We start from the raw sequence: 14,781 nt of genomic DNA on the forward strand, positions 1-14,781 counted from the left end.
AGTTACAGACAGTTGTTAGCTGCCATGTGGGTGCTGGGATTCGAACCTGGGTCTTCTGCAAGAACAACTAGTGTTCTTAACTGCTAAGCCATCTCTCCAGCCTCCCCTCCCTTTTTTTTTTTGAGACAGGGTCTCCCTGTGGCCCCAGCTGATACAGAAGTTGTTATGAAGATCAGGCTGGCTGCAATCTCACAGAAATCCTCCTCTGCCTACCGAGTGCTTGGATTAAAGGCATGCACCCCTACCCCCAACCCCTCCTAAAAGGGATTAATTTTTAAGGTTCCTAATACAAATTGTCTCCAGAAAATTTGTATACCCATAGAATTTATCTGATCTGTGGCAGTGTTGGGTTGTCTTATTCAACCTTAAAAACAGGAAAAATAGCTCCTTTTTCTTTGCCACTGCCATACACACCAGACAATATCACAGGGTTTTAATTCCCACCCCGTTGATGACTAGCTGGGCTGAACATTTTGCCATCTACTTAGGCATACTGGCCACTTGCCTTTAGACCTAACCCTTATTTCTATTGGTACCTAGATTCTTGATAAGTTATTCTTTTCTGATTTGTAAGAGTTCTTTAACTAATAAGACAGTTTTCCCTTTACCATGTTTGTTGAAAATCCTTCTTTCCAATTTGTCCTAACTAGAATTTCACTTTTATTTTTACTTTTCATTTTGTTTATTTTGGTGATAGAAATTGAACCCAAAGCCTGGGAATGCTAAGCACCTGCTGTGCCACTAAGCTACATCCTAGAACCCATGTTCTCACCTTTATTTTTAAGTGAGATAATTTTTAATATAACCAGTACCTGATATATATATGTATATATATATGTATGTACCATGTGGTTTATTATGTCAGGATTTTCCTTTGTGCTATTTTTATTTCTGATTTTTATAAGCATCTCCACATTCCAGTATCAGTAATTATTGATATATATTTCTTTTTTTTTTTTCCTGAGGTTTCCTTTACAAATAAAATCACGATTTGCTGACTAACCCACTCCTTTCCCCTTGGGCATGATGTTCCCTTTGTCTTCTTTTGAGTCTTCTATATCTTTGACATTTTTTTTCCTGGGTGTGCTTAGCCAATTCTATTGATCCATTTGCACATTCTTCCGCCAATAAAACGCTTCATTCTTGGAACTTCACAATACACTTTAAATTTTGGCAGAACAGCTATCCCCACTTTTGAAAAATGCCTCCAACCTTTCTCACTTGTTTATTTTCAAAGTTTAAAATTATATTCACAAATATTCATTTCATTAAAATATTCCACTGGTGTTTGACAAGAATCTTACAAACTGTTTAACTGGAGAACAATGTGCATTCATCCATTTTTCATTTCCTAGTGCCTGTTAGTGACAGTCAGTGGCAACTTTGCAATATCTTTGCAGTTTATTTTTTCATTTATTAAAATATTATTTTATAGATTCCATAGACTTGTGTCAGTTATTTGTGTTGTGGACACACATGCACTATAATAATCATTCTTGGTTCTTTTAGGCTTTAAAAATCTATTCTGAAACTAGAAGTAGTCGCACATCCCAGCACTCAGGAGGCTGTTGCAGGAGGATGGAGAATTCAGGGTCAGCCTGGACTATTCAGAGACTTTAAAGCAAACAAAACAAAACAAAACAAAACAAAACAAAACAAAACAAAACAGAAGGCATTTTGTTACTTTGTTTGAATATGAGAGGTCCCCCAACGGCTCATGTGTGGAAGATTTGATTGCCCAATGGGTGGTGCTTTTTGGGAGGTCTGGGAAACTTTAGGAGGTGGGGCCTGGTTGGAAGAAGTAGGTCACTGGGGTAGGTCTCTTGACCCTAGTTCCTTCCTGTCTGTCTTTAGGGTTCCAGTTCACCAAGAGATTAGAAGCCTCTGTCACATGCTCCTGTGGTCATGGTGTTCTGCTCACCAATAACCCAGAATATATAGGACCACACACCGTAGACCCTTGAAACTGACTCACAATAAATCTTTCCTCCCTTTAAACCGTTATCCTTACGAATTTGTCATGGCTACAAAAACTCTAATGCATATACCTTTTATTGTATACCCAACAATAATTATTGTTGGTGTTGAATGATGTTCTCCATTTATGTTTATTTTTTCTTGTACTCAACAGTCTTACTGATTCATAGTTTTTTGGTCAATTTTGTTGAATCTTGTTCATTTATAATCATGTTGATGAGAAATAACATGTTTATCCTGTTCCAAGTCCTTACTGCATCAACCTGACAACACGTTTGAGTTCACACACTGTGTGGAAGTGGCTTCTTTTTACTTTTATTCATTTGTGTGTGTGTGTGTGTGTGTGTGTGTGTGTGTGTGTGTGAGCTCGTGCGCACAGGTGTATATGCATATGTGCATGTGTGTGGAGGCCAGAGGTTAACCTCAGGTTGTTCCTCCGGAGCTATCCACCTTGTCTTTTGAGACAGGGTCTTTTACTGGGACCCAGGGCTCACTGATCAGGCAAGGCTGGGTGTCCACTGAGCTCTCAGAATCTGCCTGTCTCTTCCTCCCCAGTGCTAGGATCACAAATGTATACCACCACACTCAACTTTTTATGTGAATGCCTGTGATCAAACCTAGTTCTTCATGCTTACATAGCAAGTACTTTGCCAACTGATTTAAAATTCAAAATTTAAATCTATAACAAAGTCAACTTTCTGTATCTGCTAATATCAACACTTTATAATGCGTATGTACTACTGTATTTCCTAGCACTTATTCTTGCTTGCATTTCTTAGATAAAAATCTTTTCTATCAAGGTAGAGATTATTTTATTGTACTATGATATTTTCTTTTTTAGCATTTTTTTCAGGACTGGTTACATAATTTTTGGGGCCCAGTACAAAATGAAAAGGCAGGGCCCATGCCCAAACATTATTAAGGAATTCAACATGGTAACAGCAGTACAGAGCTGAAGGAGCCCTGGGTTTAGAATAGTGACTAGCTGGCTTGGCCAGCTAAGCAACCATGGGGCTAGCAGCCCACTCCTCTGTCTACTTCACAGTGTCTATGAGGAGAAGTGAGGTCATGCATGTGAGACTGAGCTTGCATCACACTCCCCTGGCTCCTTTCCAGTCCTACCCATATGGGAAAACAACAATAAAAATGCCACCTGCCAGAAGAAGGTTATTAACAGGCCATGAGTGGGCCTGAAGTCTTGGGATTGTTGGCTGTTAGATGTGACAAATGCCGGGCCTGGGAAGAGGGATATGAGTGCTGTCTCTGTCCTAGCACCAGGGGCTGACCTGACACCAGGACACTATGACTCACTAGCCCATTAGCATGTCAGAGCATCTGTCCTCCACAGGGGTGGCACAGTGATAGCAAGAGTTATCCTTGATTTATCATTGAGAACAAGGATGAGTGCTCCCATCTCTTGTGCCACAGGGAGCTGGCAAAGTTATTAATATCTTCAATTAACTCAGGGCCCCACTTAGAGAAGCTCAACATCTTCTGGTCTCCTGATTCCTTGTTCACATCCTCAACATTGAGAATGGCGGGAAGATCTTCAGTCATATCTGACCCCACAGCTGCAAGCACCTTTCTGTTTCTTGGGATGGTAAAGGGCAGGTATCCCATTTTTAGGGAGACGGAATCTAAGCAGAGTTCTGGGCCTCTCTGGCATTTCAGGGGAGGAAGACAGTAACATAAGAATTGAAACTTGGAACCTCAGGTTCTTTGGACTTTGTGCTGGTTAGTTTTTGTCAACTTGACACAAACTAGAGTCATGTGAGAAGAGAGGATCTCAGTTGAGAGCTCTCCTTCATCAGAATAGCCTGTGGCCATGTCTGTGAGGCATTTTCTTAGTTGGCAATTGATGTAGGACAACCAGACACCATAGGTGGTATAATCTCTGGACAGATGGGCCTGGGCTGTATAAGGAGGGTCACTGAACAAGCCAGCGGAAGCAAGCCAGTAAGCAGCATTCCTCCATAGTTTCTGCTTTAGTTCCTGCCTTTAGTTCCTGCCCTGGCTTCCTTTCATCATGGCCTGTAATGTGGAAGTTTAAGCCAAATAAACCCTGTCCTCCCCAAGTTATTTTTGGTCAGTGTTTTATCACAGCAATAGAAAGCAAACTAGAACAGAAATTGGTACTGGGATTGTGGGGTATTTCTTTGATGGATCTGACCACATTATTTTTGGGGGAAGATTGTGGAACTCTTTGGAACTTTGGACTGAAAAAGCTGTTGAGTGCTTGGAGCTTAGTGCGCTGGTCTGTGGGAACTTTGACGATAATGCTGAGCGCTATGGAGATGGTGGAGACATGGCTTCTGAAGCTTTGGAGGGAAGCAAAGACTCTACTAGGTCCATTTGTGTGATACATATGAATTAAGAATCTGTAGAAGTGAAGCCTCTGCTTTACTGGAACAACTGATGCTGGTTAGCTGGGGCTGAAGAATCAGCTGCGATAAATGAGAGACCAGCATCCCTGAGCTGAAAATTTGAAAGCATTTCCTCAGGGTCAGCACACAGAAGCTGTGGTTCAGAGGGGACAAAGGCTGCAACTCAAGCTGGCAGCTGAACCAGGCAATGCGTAAGAGTCTTCCATGTGGTACTGGTTTTGAAGGTATGAAGGGGTCACAGAGAACAGTTGAGGCTTGGCATTGTGAGAGGCCAGGAGAGGCCATTGGTGAAGGTGCAGTCTCAGTTGCAGTGGGGATCCCAACATATTGGCAATGCCAAGACAGGTGGACTGACCGCCAAGGACAGTGGCAGGTGTGGCATGAGCTGTTCTGAGTCAAGGAGATACGTTGTGCATGCTGTGGAGGACAGAGTCAGGGAAAGGGAGCTGCACAAACCTTTTGGAGCCCAGAAGATCATGAGTGTATCCCAAATGACAGACATTGAGTTATACTGCTGAACTTTGGTTTTGCTTAAATGTGCCCAGTTTTTCCCTTTTGAAATAAAGTATTTAACTTGTTTTTGATTTTACAGGAGGCTGCATTTAAAAGACTTTGGATTTTTAAAGAGAACTCAGATTTTTTTAAATTGTTGGACTTTTTAAAGATTGTGGGATTTTTAAGGTATTTTATATTAGGATATTAACATAAGTTCTTCATAAACAAGAAAGGAAAGGTCAAAGTTAAACAGTGATATGTTTGTGTGTCAAGCTAATAAGGGGTCAATTGTGCTGGTTGGCTTTTGTCAACTTGACACAAGCTAGATCCATCTGGGAAGAGGGACTCTCAGTTGAGGAATTTTCTCCATCAGATTGGCCTCTGGTTGTATCTATGAGACATTTTCTTGATGGGTAATTGATGGAGGAGAGCCCAGCCCACTGCAAGCAGTACCATCTCTGGGCAAGTGGGCCTGGCTTGGGCTATATAAGGAGGGTACCTGAGCAATCCAAGGGAAGCAAGCCAGTAAACAGCATTCCTCCATGGTCTCTGCTTCAGTTCTTGCCTTTCGTTCCTGTCTTAACTTCCTTTGATGATGGGCTGTGACATGGAAGGGTAAGCCAAATAAACACTTTCCTCCCCAAATTACTTTTGGTCAGTGTTTTATCACAGCAACAGTCTGGTGCTGTGGAGCTGGGCCTTTCCTGTTGCCCTCAACTCTGTCACCCTAGCCAAGGTTAGGCCATATGCCCTGACTAAGGGAATTCTCCCCAGGCCAGGGACATGGCATGTCTGTCTCTGATGGGGAAGAAACCCCCAGACTTTACACAAGATAGCTGAAACCAGAACCCTTTGTCCTCTATCTCTGGCCACCCCATTCTTGACTAGACTCCTTGACTTGACTGTTGTCTTCCATAAGGCTCTAGACATACCCATCTTGCCTAAAGGCCATGTATCTGGCCACCAGGAGGCCAGTCTGCCTGTTCTGTTTTCAGGCTATATTCAATGAGTTCTCATGCTGCCAATTCTTCCAAGCCACAGCCATCTGCTGAAAGGGCCTGACCAGGTCCCCAGGGAGCACAGGCTTACTCCCCGCCTTGAGCCTGGCCTTCCCAGTTTGAAGCAGCTGGGCCCAGCCTGGCCCAACCCAGAGGCCATAGAGATTCAAACTTGGCTTCGCAAGGCCTCCTGGCTGAGCAACCCCAGCAAATATTGGATCTCAACTCCTCTGAAGTAAGAGGAATACTTTCTCGCTTCCCTGGGGTGCCTTGAGAATGAATTATTTACTATTCGTAAAGCACTTTATAGGGCTCGGTATCATTACACAGGGACCACAGAGCTCAGAAGCAGCCCTGGACGCCTGACAGGGTGGTTGTTACTATTAAGCATTTATATCGCACTTTACATTTGCCGAGTGCTTCCCAATCATTTATTAGTTAATTCTCCCAGCACTCCCGAGCTGTCAGCAGACTTCAGTTGTCATCCTCTCCCACCTGGAGATGAGGCTGCTGAGGTCAGGGGAGGCCAGAGGGCCTAGCCCAAGGCTACCCGACGTGGGGGACTCAGAGCTAAGGCCAGACCTTGCTCAGGCCCTAGTTGCTGGCTTGGCCTCCACCTGTGAACTAACTTAGCTACACACTTCATTTCTCACCGAATTGTCATCAGCCTAATCAGTCTCCAGTATGGCACTCTGTCAGGGACTGCTGTCCCAAAAACGTTAGTGACATTCCAGGATCACCCTAGAAACATGAAGGTCTGAGCACTGATTTTAGAGTCTAAACCATGTTGTGTAACTTATAAGAAATGAGCTGCTAAGAAAATTTGTCAGTGCTCTGAAGCACTGGTCCCCAGTGACCAGTTAAGAATAGAACAGTGAGCAAGGTCATTGTGAAGATTTTGAGAGGTATCAAGTGGAGACAATTCTCCTTAGTGCTGGTGAGTGCTGATTACTGCCACAGACTTTAGCTTTCAAGATTGCAGGAGCGTGCCCATGGATATGAAAAGCTCTGACTCAAAGACACTCTCCTGGGCACTACACACTTTTTTGTCTTTAGCTAGGAAACCTAGCACTAGAACGGTAGGAAAAAGAAAAGGGCGAAATCCACCATAATTTCCCTTCAGGATCGTTACGGTTTGAATTTGAAATGTCCCCCACAGTCTCTTGTTTGGGAAGCTTGTTGTCTACTTCCCTCACTATTTTGGGAGCCTGTGGAGCCATTAAGATGTGGGACCTAGCTGGCAGAAGGAAGTCACTAAAGGTGGGACTTTGAAAGTTGGACCTTGATTCCAGATCTTGATGTGCTCTGATTCCTGGTTCACTATGATGCTTCCAGAATTCTACAGCCTTGTAAATTCTGTCTTGCCTCCCCCAATCACCCTGAGACCCTCTGGAACTGTAAACCTAAATAAATAAATGAATCTTTGCTCCCATAAGTTGTTTCCATTAGGTACTTTCATCACAGTAATACAACAGTGACTAACAAATGTGTTAATAAACCACACTGGTTAGAATTCACTCTACTTTTATGTTTCTCTTTTCTTAATTGACAGGTGTCTACTAGGCAACCACTACAACACAGGTACAATTTTAGTAGTAATGCATTTGACAGTGAACAAAAGAGATAAAAGTTCTGGTTGTTACTGGGCAGAAAAACCAAAGAATGATGCAACCGTCATCAGATAATAGGTGGAGAGAGTTGGTGGGAGTAAGAGTTTGTGCAAATGGCCTGAGGGAGGACAGACTCCAGGTGCCTGAGATGTTGTGAGACCACTGTGGCTACAGTGAGGGAAGAAATGCCAAGGAGGTGAGGTGGGTGACCTGGAGCAGCCCACATGGAGCTCTGATACTACAGTAAGGGTGAGGGATCACATGCCCTGTGTGGGTGCACAGAACAAGCCAGTGATGTGGTTTCTTCTGTTGCCTTGTGTCATCAGACCCTCAGCAGTGGAGAGTCTGAGATTTAGCTATCTTTTCATATTCATGTGTTGGCTCCAAGTGACTCCAGTGCCTTTCCTTAGAGAATATCTGTTTACGTAGAGCCAACGAAGGTGCTCAGAAAGTCCCACAGGCGGACAGCTTCTCACCCAAGTCCTGTGCTGCCATGAAATAGCCATGGGATCCCGGATGGCTTCACAACCATCCTCTCCTGCTAATTCTCATAAAAATCCAACATAGTGAAAGGGAGTGACTGAGATGGGATCCATGGCTATGTATCAGTGCTGAGAACCCACTTTTGTCTCCTGAGACTGTGCATGTGCAGGTCCACCAGCCCCTCTCCACTGAGTGTGTCATCCATTTTGTGTCTTCCTTGTGAAATTTACTCACAGACCAAGGGTGGAGGGCTAACTCACTTTCTGGTCTTCCTATGGTCTGGGGAAACCATTCATCCATGCCACTTAATCTCAGCACTGAGAGGCACCCTAGGTCCCAGATCTCCTTCCTTAGGTCTTCCAAGGGCTTGGGAGATGGACAGTCTGCCTGGGAATCTGGGAGCTAGCTAAGAGAGACTTCCTGGCCAGGAAGGACCCTGGAGTCTGATGGAAAAATAAGACTTCAATGGCTTAACATGTATATTTATAGAGTTTCAAAAGGCTGTGGCTGTTCCAAGTTCAGACTACTTCACTGTGGCTCGAGATGACTACTGCAACCACCAGCCCATGCAAAGTTAATTGCTGGGCATGTCACTGTAACCACATATAGCTTAGAGTCTGTGCCCAGGCCCAATAGTGATTTCTTTGACTCCTTCTTGTTGAGAAGCTTTTGAGAAAAATAGGGGTAAGGACCTGAGGTCATAAAGGAACACAGAAAGCACTTACGTGTTTATACATTTTTATCTCCAATACAATAAAATAAAGACAGCCTACTCAACAAAAACAAGTCATCAGCCTCTTACACATCATAAATTTGTAATAGCAGGAAGTTTATAATTAATTTCATTTACCATTCCTGTGCCTCTAGAACATTTTGATATCTTTCTCACAATTTCAGCAAGATGCTTACACATTTCCTTGGCTTGTACTCAGACAACATGTTTCAAGGGGATAATATTTTTGAGGTATTTTTTTCTCCAGGAACTCTTCATGCCCTGGGCTCCCCACCTGTGTTGGACAGAATTTTTACGAGCAGGCGACAAAATCCATACTAGTTAGTTTAATCAGAAAGCAGATTTTAAAATCACATTAGCTTGCTTATGGGACCTCCAGGGAAACCAGGGAACGAACCTTGGCTGCTTCAGAGCCAGGAAAATTTCCCGAGCAACACAGAACTTTTCTAGTCAAATACCACTGCAGTTACTACTCACTGCTCCACATTCTTTCCACCAACACACCCAGAATCCCACGTCAGCTGCTGACAAGAGACATCGCTTTGGTAACTAAGCTTTCTGGACACTACTGTGTTCTGCTGTGTGACCAGGGCTCTGTGTTCCCTTCCTTTCCCAAGTCTTACTGCTAAGTCAGGTGTGAAATTTTTTATCTACAAAGGAGCCTGGGAAGTATAGTTTCTAACGTATGGGTCTCTCCAAAACAGGAAGTTTAGTGAGAAGCAAGTTCACTGAAGAGCCAGTTTAGAAGACTGGCCACAGTGCCCTTTGTAGCAACAAGGTTTCAACAACTCATTGCTGAATAATATTCCATTGTATGGATATACCAGATTGTTTGTTCATTCATTTGTCGTTGGGTATTTTAGTTGTTTCCACTTTGGGTTTATTGTGAATAATGTTTTGGTGAACATTTGTATGCAAGTTTTTGTGTGAACATACATTTTTATTTCTCACGGTGTATAATCTGGAGGGGAGTTCCTGGGCCGCAGTGTCACTGCAGATTTAATTATTTGGGGAAATTCCAGACTGTTCTCCAAAATGGCTGTACCATTTTACATTCCCATGAGTACTGTAACAGGATTCTGTGTTCTCCACATCCCGTCCACACTTGTCACTATCTGACACTGCAGCTCATCCTCATGAGCTTAGGTAGTGACGTTGTTCTGATATGTATTTCCATGATGGCCAATGGTGCCTAGCATCTTTTCATGTTTGTTGTTGATAAAACCTGGCTAAGAATATTTGGCTATGGCCAAACTCTGTTTGCCTTTGCTGGAAAAGTCAAAAGTATCAGAGACAACTCCCCCTCCCCTGACTACCCTTCTAGAACCTCCACTTACCTAGCTGGGTAGAGCTGGAGACCTCAGAAAGTGCAGGAGTCACACAGTTGAGTCACCACCTCTGGCCCTTTCTCTGCCAGTTCTGGCCTTTTGCCTGTCCAGCACTCCAACCTGGCCTCCCCAGATCTCCTTCCGTACTTTGGACAACCAGAGGCAATCTGCCAATATCTAGGAGGCTGAGAGGAGTCCAGGGCTCAGATTCCTCTGCATCAGGCCTTATATACAGGTCCTCCTAGTAGGGCTAAACCCTTCTCTTGACAGATAATGTACAGTAAGGTGTGTACCAGCCAATTAAAGTGCTTTTTTTCCTATGTGCCCCTCCCTGTCGCTTTCTAAGAAGCACAGGTTTTCTGACAGGATTTTGGTTGGCTGAGTGCACAGTTATTCTGTTCACTGTAAGGACCTCCACAAGCTTGAATACAGGACTGATCCGAGTGTAAGTCTAAAGGCAGAAATCAGGAAACAGTGAAAAGAAAGGTGACAACATGAGCGATCTGGGAGAAAATTTATAAGCAGAACTTAGGCTTCAGGAGATTTAGAACTGAGGTTAATGCGTTATCTCAAAGGGCCAGGTAAAAAATCTTTTAGGGTATAAGCCATGTAGTTTCCCAACTTGTGCCTGCAATGTAACTCAACAGCAGCCTAGCTAAGACGTGTATGTGTGCTTGTGGCTGTATTCAGTGAAACAGGTGACTGTATTTTCCGATCCAGGAGGACCGAAGGTGGAGTGGGTGGGAGAAAAGAGACCTCCCAAAGGGCAGAGGCTTCACTTGCTGGGCTATACCATGTATGATGTGAGCTGCTTTCATACACTTCACGGAACACTTCTGTGAATAGATTCTTTGTGATGAATAGGAGGAAATTCAGGGTGCTCCCTATGGCAGAAAGACCCTGCCCCGGAGAGGCGAGAGAGCAAAAAGCAGTGCCCAGTCCTCCCATCGTTGGTCCTTAGGAAACCTCTAGCATAACATCCAGTTGACAAAACAGAACTAGCCTTGAAATCCAAGTGACAGGAGGCTGATGGTTTCCAGAGGACCCTGGTATTGCTTGGGATGTAGCAGAGGGTCTTAGATTTGCTGGTCTTAAGAAGATCTCCATCTGCTCATCAGACATTGTAGGCAGCTTCAAATGAAAGCTTTGCTTCTGCCACCAGTGCGAACTTTGACCCACACTGGTGCACAGTTGCCTAGTAAATATTGCAGAGTTAAGAACCGAGGAAGAAGAGACGCTACCTACAAGGAAGGCCTGGAGAGGAGACCTATGTGTGTAGGGTGGGGAAGCCCATGCATGGTCTGTGGCCCAAACATACATCACATTGACCAGAATCTGCTGCTTATTGGGGAGCAGTGTGGCTGTCAGACCCCATGCCTGCACTTTTCCACCTGTTTCATCTTGGGTGGTTTTGGTATCCACCCTGGAGAAGTCTAGTAATGGCTAACATCGATTTTCAACTTGATGCAGTCTAGAGTTATCTGAGGGAGTCTCAGGTGCGGATTGCCTTAGTCCAACTGGCCTGTGGGCATGTCTGTGGGGGCATTTTCTTAATTACTGATTGATGTAAGAGGGCCCAGCTCACTGTGGGCAGTGTTATCCATAGAAAGGTGGGCCTGTGTCTTATAAGAAAACTTCCTGAGCAAGCCAGCGAAAGCAAGCAAATTAGTAGCATTTCTCTGTGGTCTCTGCTTCAGTTCCTGCCTCCAGATTTCTGCCTTAAGTTCCTGCCTCGGCTTCCCTCAATGATAGACTGTAACTTAGCGATCAACCTAGCCTTCCAATTGGTTTTGGTCCCCATAGAAACAGAAGGCAGGTACTTTTCATACCTATGGATTAACCTTACTTGGCTATCATAATGACTTCACCTCCATACGAGGTTTTCGATTTGATTGAAACAAAGCAGTAGGAAAACCAAATCAGTTATTTTTGAAAAGCTGATTATTATTGGGACTGGAGAGATGCCTAAGAAGTTTAGAGCACATATAGCTCTAACAAGGTTCATTCCCAGCACCCACACAGCAGCTAACTGTTGATAACTCCAGTTTTAGGGTAATCTGATGCCCTCTTCTGGTCTCTATGAGCATTGCATGAGTGATGCACTTACATACATGCAGGCAAAACATTCATATACATAAAAATAAATTTAAAAATTTCTTCTTCTCCTTCTCCTTCTCCTTCTCCTTCTCCTTCTCCTTCTCCTTCTCCTTCTCCTTCTCCTTCTCCTTCTTCTTCTTCTCCTTCCTCTTTTTTTCTTTTTGAGAAAGAGTCTCCCTGTAGCCCCAGCGACACAGGGTCTCATTATGTAGACCAGGCTGACCTTGAATGCACAGAGATCCACCTGCCTCTGCCTCCTAAGTACTGGGTTAAAGGCAGAGGCTACCCTGCTTGGCCTAAAAGTTGATTATTTTGATTATGAAGACACAGCAAATGCCTCCAGTGTGTTTTATTATTTCTGGAAAATCATCTCAAGATAACGTTTTGTAGTATTTTATGTTCTAGATAAATGTAATTGCTTTGTTTCCAAACAAATGATTGCCTCGCCAGGCCATGGGGCTCTTCGTAGACAGAGAGCTGGCGTGCAAAATGGCTCACTATATCTGCCATGCATTCTCCTTCCATTTGAAGTTATTTTTCTGGAAAAATATTGGAGGCAAACATGATGTGAGATGTAATATCTTTATTACTCAAAGTGCTCAGGCAGATTTGGAAGTGCATTAGCCCCCCAACAGAGGCGTAGAGACAGAACAATTCACAAAAGAGGAATCAGAAAGATGCACACAGCATAACCCCAGCACCAGCTGAAAAATTAATGTTAACTCCCAACAGTTAGTCTCATATGATACGAATTGGTACAACTTTCTGGAAGGCAATTTGGCAAAATGTTTCAAGATTCATAAACAGGATCATGTCTGTGATCCAGAAATCCTACACCTGGAAATATTTCCTAAGAGGAGATTGTAGAGGGAAAAGCACTATATATTTAAGTGTACTACATAAACAAACTACAATTTCAACAATGAAAGTGTATTGTCTGGCTAGTGAACCAACATGCAGGCATGAAAGAGACAATTATAGAGACTCTGGCAATGTGAAAAAGCAGAACTTGCACGATTTAAATGGTGTATATACAACATAAAATTTGCACATCGTTCCAAGGACTGGGGAAAAAGAATCCACAAAATGATAGTCAGATGGACTTAAGAATGGCTTAAAAACTCAAGATTATGAAAAATTTCTAATACAGAAGCAGAGATGATACACTCTTGTAAGCCACCACCAACTTTCGCATAATCACCAACTTTCACATTTGCTTTACATATGTTTAAAGATGCCTAATAGTTATTGACATTCAAGAAGTCATAACCAAGCTGAACACTGTGGTGAACACCTTTAATCCCAGCACTAGGAAGGCAGAGGCAGGTGGGTCTCTCTAAGATTGAGGCCAGCCTGGTCTACACAGTGAGTTCCAGGCCAGCTGAGACTATAGAAAGACCCTGCCTCAAACAAACCAAAAAAAGAAAAAAAAAAGTCCTAACCAATATGCCATGATTTCATTCAGCAAAATAAATAGTTTCTCAGGCATGTATCTTTTTAAAATGTTTGATAAATTTCAGACATATAGCAACGTGAGAGAGTAGTAGAAAAATTCCTGGATGCGTGCCCTGGAATTCCAGCAGTTAATGCAGCATCTCATTTGCCTGCTAACCCCCATTCTCCCTAAACACACACACCTTTTTCTAAAGCATTGGAAAATTGGTTGCTGATATGTCGTCCCTGTATCCCTAAGTTCTACAATATTTATTTCTACAGAATGAAGTTCTCTTGCATAGCAGAAATTAAGACTGTACAATCATGGTCATGTGACCTGCAGAATCACACATACCCCTGCACTCAGAAGGACCCCCACATCTGACCTAGTACTCTATTGTTGACACTTTCAAATTCTTTTTGAAGAAAGGGATGACATTTTTATTCCACACTGGGCCCTAAAAATTATGTAGCTGACCTGGATATAATATGATTATTTAATGTTTAGCCTTTAATCAGGCTTTACTTGATGACATTATTTTTGGAAAAATTTTGGTGTCTGAGAATGTACCTCAGTTGGTAGAGTATTTGCCTAGCATTCATGAAGCCTCCAGTTTAATACACATAAAACCTGGCATGGTGGTAAACACCTATAATGTCAGCACTTGGAAGGTAGAGGCAGGAGGAACACTGTAAATTCAGAAGCCAGCCTGATTGAAACATCAAGTTCTAAGCCAGCCAAGGTTTCACAGTGAGACTGTCCCAAAAAACAAACAGTCCTCTTGGTGCTTACTACAGGCTGTGCTCTTACACTGACTGTACAGGAAGAGGAGGTGGAGCAAACCTGGCCTGTATACACCCCAGCCCAGGTCACTGTGCCTGGTCTGTATTGTGAATGGGGAGACATGGAAAAACAAACAAAAAAAGCTGTACAAAGCAAGGGGTTTCATCATGACATTTTCTTTTCTCTACACTGTATTTATTTATTTATTTATTTATTTATTTATTTATTTATGTGGTGTGCACTCACACACTCTTGTGTGCAAACCACTGTGTGCCACATGAGCACATGGAGGTCAGAGGACAGCCTGTGGAAATCAGTTACTTCTTTCTATTTTGTGGGTTCTAGGGATGGATCTCAGGTTGTCAGGCTTGGCAGCAACCTGTACCTGCTGAGCCATCTTGCTGGCCCCCATTATGACATGTCTACACACACCTGCGCACACACACACGCACACGCAC

At 43.3% G+C, this 14,781-nt stretch overlaps 1 non-coding gene across 1 annotated transcript; it reads left to right on the forward strand.

Annotated features, from left to right (window-relative positions):
- Positions 1-14,315: 14,315 nt before the first annotated feature.
- LOC115070567 lies at positions 14,316-14,448 on the forward strand. The gene has a single exon (XR_003849724.1). It is a non-coding gene; the product is annotated as a small nucleolar RNA SNORA51 (small nucleolar RNA).
- Positions 14,449-14,781: the final 333 nt, after the last annotated feature.

Source organism: Nannospalax galili, unplaced genomic scaffold, assembly GCF_000622305.1.
Source record: "Nannospalax galili isolate Female #2095 unplaced genomic scaffold, S.galili_v1.0 scaffold996, whole genome shotgun sequence".
Lineage (NCBI taxonomy): Eukaryota > Metazoa > Chordata > Mammalia > Rodentia > Spalacidae > Nannospalax > Nannospalax galili.